An 11,312-nucleotide genomic window follows, 5' to 3' on the forward strand; every position below is an offset into this window, starting at 1 on the left:
CCCCCCTCTCTCTCTCTCTCTCTCTCTCTCTCTCGCTTCCTCTCACCATGTGGTCTGCTTGTACCCACTGGCTACCTGCTGCTTTCCACCATGAACAGAAGCAGCCTGAGGCTTGTGCCAGATGCAGCTTTCCCAGAATCATAAGCTAAATAAACCTCTGGTCTTTATAAATTACTCAGTCTCAGGTATTTCTGTTATAGAAACACAAAACAGACTTATACAGAAAGTTGGTACTGAGGAGTATGGTGTTCTATATACAAATACCTGAAAATGTGGATGCAGCTTTGGAACTGGGTAATAGGCAAAGGTTGGAAGAGTTTGGAGACCTTAAAAGAAGAAAAAAAGATGACAGAATGTTTGGAACATTTTAGAGACTGGTTAAATGGTTGTGACCAGAATGCTGATAGAAATGTGGACAGTAAAGGCCATGTGCGTGATGAGGTCTCAGATAGAAATGAGGAACTTATCAGGAATTGGACAAATGATCACCCTTACTACACCACAGCAAGGAATTTGGCTGCATTGTGTCCATGCCCTTGGACTTTGTGGAAGGTGGGACTTAAGAGCTGTGAATCAGAATGTCTGGCAGAAGAAATTTCCAAGCAGCAAAGCATTAAGGAAGCTGCATGGTTACTTTTAACAGCCTACTCTGACTTATGGCAGCAAAGGCATGATGTAAAGCCAGAATTTAAAAGGGAAGGAGAGCATAGAGATTTGGAAAATTTGCAACCTGGCAATGTGGTAGAGAAGTGGAGAGCAAGAGAAAAAGGCAAGGGTGAAATGGATAAACTGTTTGCTAAAGACATTAGTTTGGTAATGAGGCAGCCAGATGCAAATAACCAGGACAATGGGGAAAAAGCCCTAAAAGCATTTGAGAAGTTTGGGAGTGTGCCCCACCTATCACAGGCCCTGAGGCCTAGAAGGACTGAGTTGTCCTGGAGGACAGACCTGGGGCACAGCTGCACATGGAAACCTGCTCCCTGCATCCCAGCTGCTCTGGCTGGAGCAGCTCTGGCTAGAGCAGCCCTGCCTCAAATGGCCCCAAGTGTGGTTCATGCAGCACTTCTGCAGAGTATAAGCCAGAAGCCTTGATGGTGTCCATGTGGTGTTAGGTCTGCAGGCTCACAGAATGCTAGAGCAATGGAGGCATGGCAGCCTCCACTCTGATTCCAGAGGGTGTAAGGAAAAGCCTGGGAGCCCAGGTAGAGACCTTCCACAGAGGCGGAGCCACCACAGAGAAATGCTGAGCAGGAAAGTGGGGCCGGAGCCCCACAGAGAGCCCCCACCAGGGAAATTTCTAGTAGAGCCAAGGCAGCAGGGCTGCTGCCAGGACCCCAGAACTGCAGGGCCACTGGTAAAGTGCAATGCAGGCCTAGAAAAGCTGCAGGCTCCAGTGCTGCCCACTGGGCTATGCCTGGCAGAGCTGTGGAAGCGAGGTTGCCCAAGGTTTGGGGGGCCCAGATGCCCAGTTGTGCCCAGGATGCAGGACTTGGAGTCAAAGATTATTTTGGGGCTTTAAGATGTAATGTCTGCCCTGCTGGGTTTCGGACTTGTTTGGGACCTGTTTCTTCTTTCTTCTCATCTATTCCTCCCTTTTGGAATGGGAATGTATACCCAATGTCTGTTTCAACACTGTATCTTGGAAGTAGATAAATTTGATTTTGAGTTTTACAGGTTCACAGCTGGAAGGAGTTTAGCCTTTGGTGTTGGATGAGACTTTGGACTTTGGACTTTTAAGTTTGTGCTGGAACAAGCTAAGATTTGGGGGACTATTGGGATGGAATGATTGTATTTTGTTTGTGAGAGTGACGTGAGTTGTGGGGGGCCAGAGGCAGAATGATGGAGTTTGGATGTGTTGTCACCTCCAAAACTCATGTGGAAATTTGATCCCTAATGTGGCAGTGTTGGAAACTGATTGAGTCATGGGGGTGGATCCCTCATGAATGGATTAGTGCTCTTCCTAGGTGGGGGGAGTAATGAGTGAGTTATCACTCTGTTTGTTCCTGTGAGAGCTGGTTGTTTAAAAAGACCCTGGCACCTCCTCTCTCTCTTGCTTCCTCTCACCATGTGATCTGCTTGTACCCACTGGCTGCCTGCAACTTTCTGCCATGAGCAGAAACAGCCTGAGGCCCATGCCAGATGCAGCTGTCCCAGAATCGTAAGCCACATAAACCTCTGTTCTTTATAAATCACCCAGTCTCAGGTATTTCTGTTATAGCCACACAAAATGAACTAATACATTGATAAAAGAAAACTGAAAGTGGCAAAGAAACCTGGGATCACTAGACACAATGTGGCTGTATTCCCTAACAACAGGAAGACACTCTCACCACCTTCCTGGGACTCTGTCTGCTGCCCAAGTCCCATGAAGGACCACAAGAGAGGTCCTCCAGGAAGAGATGAATTTCTTCCATAGAGTGGGGAGTCAGCATAAGAAATCATCATAGACAAAGGGAGCAAGAATGCTCAAGGGGAACGGCTGGACACCTCAAGCAGCTCAGAGTATCTAATTAGTATGCTGCAGGGCTTAAGCTCACAACTGCAGTTTAACTCTTGGATGTACCATTAAAAAATGGTACATCCAATTCAAGTAGCTCTATCTAGAATTCTGTACTAAATTAACCCCTGAGCTAAGATGACTGAATGACATTTTCCTGGTCTTTTTGGTCAAACTAAGAGCCTTATTTTAGAACAAATTGCTTAACTCAGTCACAGCCCAATCCTACAAGTAATGATATCTTTGATCCACAACAGATTTGTACCTCAAATGTTCTTAGTCCACACGATGTGCAGATGCAGCCCCTATTTTTTTTCAGTATTTCAATGCAGCCTGGCCAGAGCTGTTTCAGCTTCCAATTCTGTGCGTGCCTTACGTTTATATGATGTACGTGAAGATTTATGATGGCCACGAATTCCTATTTTCTCATTGTCTTTGTGTTTGTCTTTGAATTAGCACAAAAGAGGGTGAGAACAGGATCAGAAAACTAATAGGTTGGTTGGAAATTCCATCCAGAATAGTGGGGAGAACACAGCTCTCAAATCTCCCAAAGATACCTGGTCGGGTGTGAGAATAGAAGTGATTAGGAAAGCAAGTATCACAGCAAGTGTTGAAAACAAGGACATTTCCTCTACAGTCTAACAAGTGTTGACTTCAAGGTGATGTATGCACCCAATGCTCATGGGGATGAGTCTTTCACTTGTCGTGTCTCCTCCCCTAAGCTCTCTGAAGAAAAAGATTCTCGATTAGGAAAGCAAGTTTCACAGCAAGTGTTGAAAACAAGGACATTTTCTCTACAGTCTAACAAGTGTCGACTTCAAGGTGATGTATGCACCCAATGCTGATGGGGATGAGTCTTTCACTTGTCGTGTCTCCTCCCCTAAGCTCTCTGAAGAAAAAGATTCTGTCCTCCATCAGGGAGTCAATGAGAATGACAGTTAAAAGGGTGGGCTCTGTGGTCAGACCACATGGATTCAAATTCCAGCCCTACCACTACTGGCTGATGACCTTGTGCAAGAAATTTAACCTTTGCATGTCTCCATTTCCTTATCTGTAAAATGGAAAAGTAGAAATAACTGTCTTTCTCTCGGAGTGTTACCAGGAGAACAAAATGGTATTAAGAGTATACTACTTGGCTCAGTAAATTACAGCTACTGTTACTATTATATCTGGTCTTCCCCAAAGTTCCCAGAACAATCCGTGTTAACAGAAGGCATGGATTAAAAATAAGCCAATATATCTATTACTGGGCACCAATACCTACAAGTCTTTGAACCATATAGTTTAACTCATGTGAATGGGATGATAAAATGAAACTGTAACAACCTTACCACAAGCTTACCACCCTTCTGCTAACTAGTATTTATAAAAGTATATTTCTTATTTTTGAATATTTTATTACCTCACCCCTGACCATCTACTTGTTAAATAAATTATCTCTCACGCTCTTGGATCCCCACTTAACTTAAACTACTGAATTTTTATGCAGGCTTAAAGACTATTTGTCAGACAAAAAACCTTGGTAGAGATTAGGGGAGAAGGGGAGAGGATTTTAAAAAATCATACAATTTCAGAATTGAAAATGACCTACCTAGTCCAATCTGATTTTACAGAAAGTGATAGTGAAACTTAGAGCAACTGGTCCAAGCAACATGGCCATTAGAGAGCAGCCAAGACAGGGCCACAGACCAGGTCTCCTGACTCCTGGCTTGGTCAGCATGTTCACCAAGCCACAGGAAGATATATGAGTACTTTCTCCCATTACTAAGCGAAGAATGACAGGAATATATCTGCAGCTCAGGAAACCACTTTCTGTCATTTCAGGTAAGACCTTAACTTCCCAGGTTTCATCAAGTTTCATAGAAGGCAACGTCTCAGAATTTCAACTTATTGGTTTAAGGGATTCCCAAAAGCTTTACCACTGAGCAAAGTCCATTGCAACCCAGATAAATTCAAATGAACCATCAAGGGATTTTGGATTCCTAGGTCTCACAGCCAAGGTAAAAGAATTGATTTAAACTCAGTGGAAAGAACAAAAAACTGTATCACTCACAGAATAATCATTTTTGCCAAGATGTTTTCCCTATAGAAACTATCTTTCATGAGACAAACTCTAGAGGTAACTATGAGCAGGGCTGATGGGGAGGGGGATATGTAAGAAGGCAGCAGCTACTATGATTTAACCAACCTAAAAATAAATTGTTAAAAATCAGAATTCTTGGTAATATTCTCATGGCATCTAATGAATAAATATCAACTAAATCAATCTATTTGAGCACTCAAGAGTGGGATTAAAAAGTATTATCAAGAGAAGAAAATTTAAAGCTGAGAAATAAACCCTCTGAAACCCAAGAGAACATATTTCTTCAGTTCCTTCTCTTGGTTCAAGTAATGGAAAGAATCTTGAAAGAACTGACCAAGCAGAAAATGTAAGTCTCCAACATACTCAATATTATAGAGATGCCCCCATCCTTGCACCATCGGGGTATAAGTCTCTGTTTAGCAAGCCCTTCACTCTCTAACTTTAGCAATGGCACCTAAGGTCGGCCACTGGATCACAAGACCCTCGCTGCCTGATGCTATCAGTAAAATAGCTGAATCCTGCCTTTAGAATATTATCTGCTCTGTCTTAAGTGAACTGTTTGTGCAATGCATGGTCAGAGCACCCAAAAGAACAGAGACTTCATTGAACTTACAGAACAGATAAACTATTTTGTGCCTACTTGTAAATAAATGATTAATAAATTCCTATATGTGTCACAGAAATTTTTCATAAACTGGTGATGAGGTTTTGGGGGTGTAGCTGACCCTCACCAACCTCTAGTTATCATAAATCCCAATATGTACCAAAAGGAACTAACAGTTGTGCATCCAACATGGCATACAAATTGGCTTCCGTCAGTGTGGCAGGCAACTACTGACATGGCTCCCAGTGACCTCTGCCTCCTAGTATTTATGCCCTTGTGTAATCTCCTTTCCTTGGATGTGGGCTGCCTCTGTGACCTGCTAATGAAAAACTACAGAAAAATAAAGGGATGCCACTGGTGATTAAGTTACAAAAAACTGGGATATTTCACTGTGCTAGCACTCTCTTGCCCTCTCACTCACTCAATGCCATATTAGGAGATGCTCTATGGAGAGGCCCAAGAGGCAAGGAACCACAGGAGGCCAGCTGAATTCTACCAGCAACCACGTGAATTTGGAATTGAATTGTCCCTGTCCCCATTGAGCCTTCAGATAAGTTTGCAGCCCCAGCCAACTCCTTGATTACATCCTTGTGAGACCTTAAAGCAGACCTAACTAAGCTATGTCCAAACACTCCTGACCCACAGAAACAGAGATAATAAATATGTGTTGTTTTAAGCTGCAAAGTGTTGGGATAACGTATTACAAAGTAATAAATAACTAATACAATTAGTTTGCAAAAATGATGCAACCAAACAGTAGCCAGGTTTTTCAAATGCCCATTTGGACTAGACATATAGTATCTGCACTTTTTTCTTCAGTTCCAGGCAAGTATCTTCCACTATAAAATGAATTTTTGTCAGGCTAAAATAACAAGCACACATCCTAAGGAAGCAGCATATATAGATCTGTTTAGCTGTAGCAAGTCTAGGCCAGACCTTCTTCAAAGCGATGTTCAAACTGTTTGACTTGCCCACATTGTTTCAGTGACAAATATTTCACACTCTACTGAATTCAATCTCTCTCTGCTTCAGCCTCCCAATCAACATGATAAGAATAATGATGGAACTAATAATGGGGCTTTGCCAGGAAAGTGACTGAAATAACAAATTATTTTATTACACATAGAAAACGTATTTCACAAACTCAAAAAAAAAAAAAAAACTCTATGCAATTGCATAATGAAAAATCTACATTTCCACAGCATTTATAGTAGTCTCCAAGCACTCAAGAAAAACTAGGCTAAAAAAGAGCACTTGCATAAACAGGATTGTTATCACTCATACTATCCCCTGAGACTCTCCAGAAAAGTAAAATGTGAAATTTGTAAGCAACCATGTGGAGTTTCACCAAAAAGTTCTTTTGATTTTGGTTCAGAACATTTTATTTTTTGGGTTTTGGGGGTTTTTATGTTTTGTTTTGTTTTGTTTTTTGTAGAAGTGAGCTGGTGATTACTTTGCTTTAATTTGGAGGGATGGAGGTAAAAGTCCCAAAAGACAATTATGCCCAATGCAGCACAAGGCATGCTTTCTCAATAAAGGTAATATTTAAGATGGAAAATGTGTTCCTGGGAGCAAATATCTTACACTTTTTATGAATAAATCAAAGATATGCTACAGTACATACACAGATAATCAGTACAGCTACGGTGTTAAAATTTCATGGTGAGGGGAGCAATTAGGGGGTAAAAATGTCTAAAGAGGCTCCTTAGAGGAGTGATAATGGAAAAAAGTTTGAGAAGCATAGGCCTAAGGGAAGCCCACCCAGAACTGGGGAGCACCTGCAGGGCTGTGCCCACCCCAGGGAGTGTCAGTGACCTCTCTGTTTCATTCCCTTTGAACCCCTGAGGTACAAGGTCCTGACTTGACTCTGGCCTGGGTTCCTTCCAGCTCTGCTTCACATACTTGTTGGCCATTCACCTAGGCTGCAGAAATGTGTATGAAGCCCTTCATGTGTCTCAGACTCCCACCACTCCCTATTATCCTTCAGATATTTCTCTCTTCTTCCTTGATGTGTCTTTTGAATGTACTTGCTTATGTCAAGCATGTTAAAATATGCATTTGGCATCCAGTGTGATTCTTGTGCTTGGCACATTTTCAGCACTTCCAACCCATCTTCTGTAGGCCATCATAGGTCAAAACTGTCCACCAGAAAAAGGAGGACAGTTTTATGAAATAAGGCTGAGAGAAAGAGACTGTAGAAGAGCCAGGAGACAAGTGCATGTCTCTCAGATTGAGGAACACAGTGTATGGTGCACTCACTACTGCTCACTAGCTGACAGCACAGTGTATATAGCTCTCACTCTTCTGTATAGACTTGAGAAAAATAGAAAGTAATGGTACGGTCCATTGCTGTCACACACATAGATAAACAGCTATCTCAAAAAAAGTGGTCCACTTTCACCACTTCTATGTATAGTACTGGAAGTCCTAGCCAGAGCAATTAGGCAAGAGAAAGAAATAAAAGGCATTCAAGTAGGAAAGGAAGAAGTGAAATCACCTCTGTTTGCTAATGACAGTCTTATACACAGAAAATCCAAAAGACTCCACCAAAAAACTAATAGAACTAATAAATTGAGGAAAGTTGCAGGATACAAAATCAATATACAAAAATCAGTAGCATTTCTATACCACAACATCAAACTATAGAAAAAGAAATCAAGAAATAAACATTTACAACAGCTACAAAAATATACTTTAATTTTTTTAACCAAGGAGGTTATTTTTTTTAACAAGGAATAAATTTAACCAAAGAGGTGAAAGATCTTTACACTGAAAAGTATAAAACATAGATGAAAAAAAAAAAATTGAAGACACAAATAAGTGGGAGGAATCCATGTTCATGTTTTGAAAGAATTAATATCATTAAAATGTCCATACCACCCAAAGCGACCTATAGAGTCAATGCAATCCCTATCAAAATTCCAATGCCATTTTTCACAGAAATAGAAAAAACAATCCTAAAATTCATAAAAACCAAATAGCCAAAGCAACTTTGAGCAAAAAAACCAAAGTTGGGGGCATCACACTATGTAATTTTAAAATATATATTACACAGCTGTGGTAATCAAAACAGCATGATATTGGCATAAAAACAGACACATCAACAAATGGATCAGAATAGAGAGCCTAGAAATATATCTACACATTTATAGTCAATAGATTTTTCAACAAAGGTGCCAGGAACACACAATGGGAAAATGAAAGTCTCTTCAAAAAATGGTGTTAAGACATCTGGATATCCACATACAGAAGAATGAAACTGTACTCTTATGTCACACCATCTATAAAAATAAACTCAAAATGGATTAAAGACTGGGGCCGGCCCGGTGGCGCACTGCTATAGTGCACCACTTGGGAGTGTGGTGGCGCTCCCGCCGAGGGTTCGGATCCCACATACAGACCGGTTCCCGCTCACTGGCTGAGCGAGGCGCGGGAGCAACACCGAGGGTTGCGATCCCGTTGCCGGTCCTGGTCCGGTACGGGGGCGACACTGAGGGTTGCGATCTGTTGCCGGACACGGAAAAAGACAAAAAAAAAAAAAATGGATTAAAGACTTAAATGTAAGACCTGAACTATAAAACTATTAGATGAAAACATAGGGGTATAGTTCCATGACACTGACCTGGGCAATGGTTTTTTAAATTTGACCCCAAAATCACAGGCGACAAAAGCAAAAATAAACAAATGGGATTGCATCAAACTAAAAAGATTCTGCACAGCCAAGGAAACAATTAACAGAGTGAACAGACAATCTGTAGATTGGGAGAAAATATTTACAAACCACACAGCAGATAAAGGGTTAATATCCAAAATATATAAAGAACTCAATTCAATAGCAAGAAAATTAACAACCAAATTAAAAGATGGGCAAAGGGCCTGAATGGATATTTCTCAAAAAAAGACATACAAATGGCCAACATCACTAATCATCAGGGAAATGCAAACTAAAACCAAGTGAGATATCATCTCATACCTGTTAGAATAGCTATTATCAAAAAGATGAAAGATAACAAGTGTTCGCAAGGATGAAAAGGGGACCCTTGTACACTGCTGGTGGAAATGTAAGGTTTTTTTAGCATTTCCCATATACTATAGATTTATTGTATTATTTGCTTTGAAAATGCCATTATATTTAAAAAGAATATTAGAAGTTTGTTTTTTATTGTGGCAAAATATACATAGCATTAAACTTACCATTTTAACCATTTCTAAGTGTACAGTTCAGAGGCATTAAGTGCATTCACATTATTGTGCAACCATCACTACTGTCCATCTCCAGAACTTGGTTCATCTTCCCAAACAGAAACTCTGTATCCATTAATAACACTCCCCATTCCTCTCACCTCTCAGCTCCTGGTACCCACCATTCTGTTTTCTGTCTCTATGAATTAGACTAGTTTAAGCACCTCATATAAGTGGAATCATATAGTATTTGTCCTTTTAGGCCTGGCTTATTTCACTTAGCATAATGTCTTCAAGGTTCATCCATATTGTAGCATGGGCAGAATTTCCTTCCTTTTTAAGGCTGAGTAATATTCCATTGTATGTATATATCACATTTTCTTTATCTAGTCATCCACTGATGGATATTTGGGCTGTTTCTGTCTTCTGGTTATTGTAAATAATGCTGCTATGAACATGGGTATATAAATATCTGTTTGAGTCCCTGCTTTTAATTCTTTTGAGTCATTACAGATTAGAGCATCCCTAATCTGAAAATCCAAAATCTGAAATGCTCCAAAATCTGAAACTTTTTGAATGCCAACATGACACCACAAATAGAAAATTCCATATCTGACCTCATATGAAAGGTCATGAGTTTCATGCACAGAATTATTTAAAATATTGTATAAGGGCCAGCCCAGTGGTGCGCTCGGTTGAGTGCGGTGCTTAGGAGCGTGGCGGCGCTCCCGCCAAGGGTTCAGATCCCGTATAGAGACCGGTCCACTCACTGGCTGAGCGTGATGCGGGCACGACACCGAGGGTTGCGATCCCGTTGACGGTCGCGGTACAGGCGCAACACCAAGGGTTGCGATCCTGTTACCGGTCACGAAAAAAGACAAAAAGGAAAAAAAATAAAAAATAAAAAATAAATAAAATATTGTATAAAGTTACCTTCAGTCTATTAGTATAAAAAGTGTATATGAAACATAAATGAGGTTGTGTTCAGACTTGGGTCCTATCAAAAGATATCTCATTATATATATGCAAATATTCCAAAATCAGAAAAAAATCCAAAATCCAAAACACTTCTTGTCCTAAGCAATCTGTGTAAGAGATACTCAACTTGTATAGTAAAAATGGTATAAATGCCAGCTAAACACACCCTCAACCTGCATGGCACTCAGAATTTAGGCCAGCTATAGTCTGGATATTAACAGAGTCTTGGGGCTCTGAACAGAGAGAGGACATTCACTAGCCATTCAAAGGCCCTTTCAAGTAGCATGGCCCCCATTCATCTGGCCCACTCCAAGTCCTTACACTGTAACTGAGTTCCCTGTTTGAGCATTCCTCCATCCTTACTGTGCACACCACATTACCTCATTCTGGCTACATCAAGCACACATTTCTTGACCTACACAAGTTGTTTAAGTACAGAGATCACAGATGTGGCATGGTAATATAGTGATTAAGAGCACACTGGAGTCAGATGGGCTTAGGTTCAAACTCTAGGTTCACCATTTATTAATTCTGTGACCTTGAGAAGAGTGCTTCGTCACTTGGAACCTCGGTTTCCCTGTGTATAAAATGGGAACAATAATTCCTGTTTCAGTGAATTGTTCAGAAAAGCAGATAAGGCAATACATGTCAAGCACAGTACTTAGCATCTTCTAAGCTCTTGCAAGTGCTAGTTGTTATTTTAATATCTTTCTCAGCACTGATAATATTGCTGAGCACTGCACACCAAGCAGGGTTCAATCAATTGTCAGCATCAGCAGTTATTTATTCATTGTCTGTCATCCTTTCTGCCCTGAGAAGTCAAGCTGTGTGAGGCACAGCCTCTAACTTGTGAATTAATGCCTTATTCCTACCCAATTGAATCTCCAGCATCCTACCCAATGTCTGGCACATAGCTGACACCCAGAAAGTGCTTGTGGAGATAAACTTCTGAGTTTAAAATCCAGTTG

This window comes from Galeopterus variegatus, unplaced genomic scaffold (genome assembly GCF_000696425.1).
Source record: "Galeopterus variegatus unplaced genomic scaffold, G_variegatus-3.0.2 Scaffold6978, whole genome shotgun sequence".
Taxonomy (NCBI): domain Eukaryota; kingdom Metazoa; phylum Chordata; class Mammalia; order Dermoptera; family Cynocephalidae; genus Galeopterus; species Galeopterus variegatus.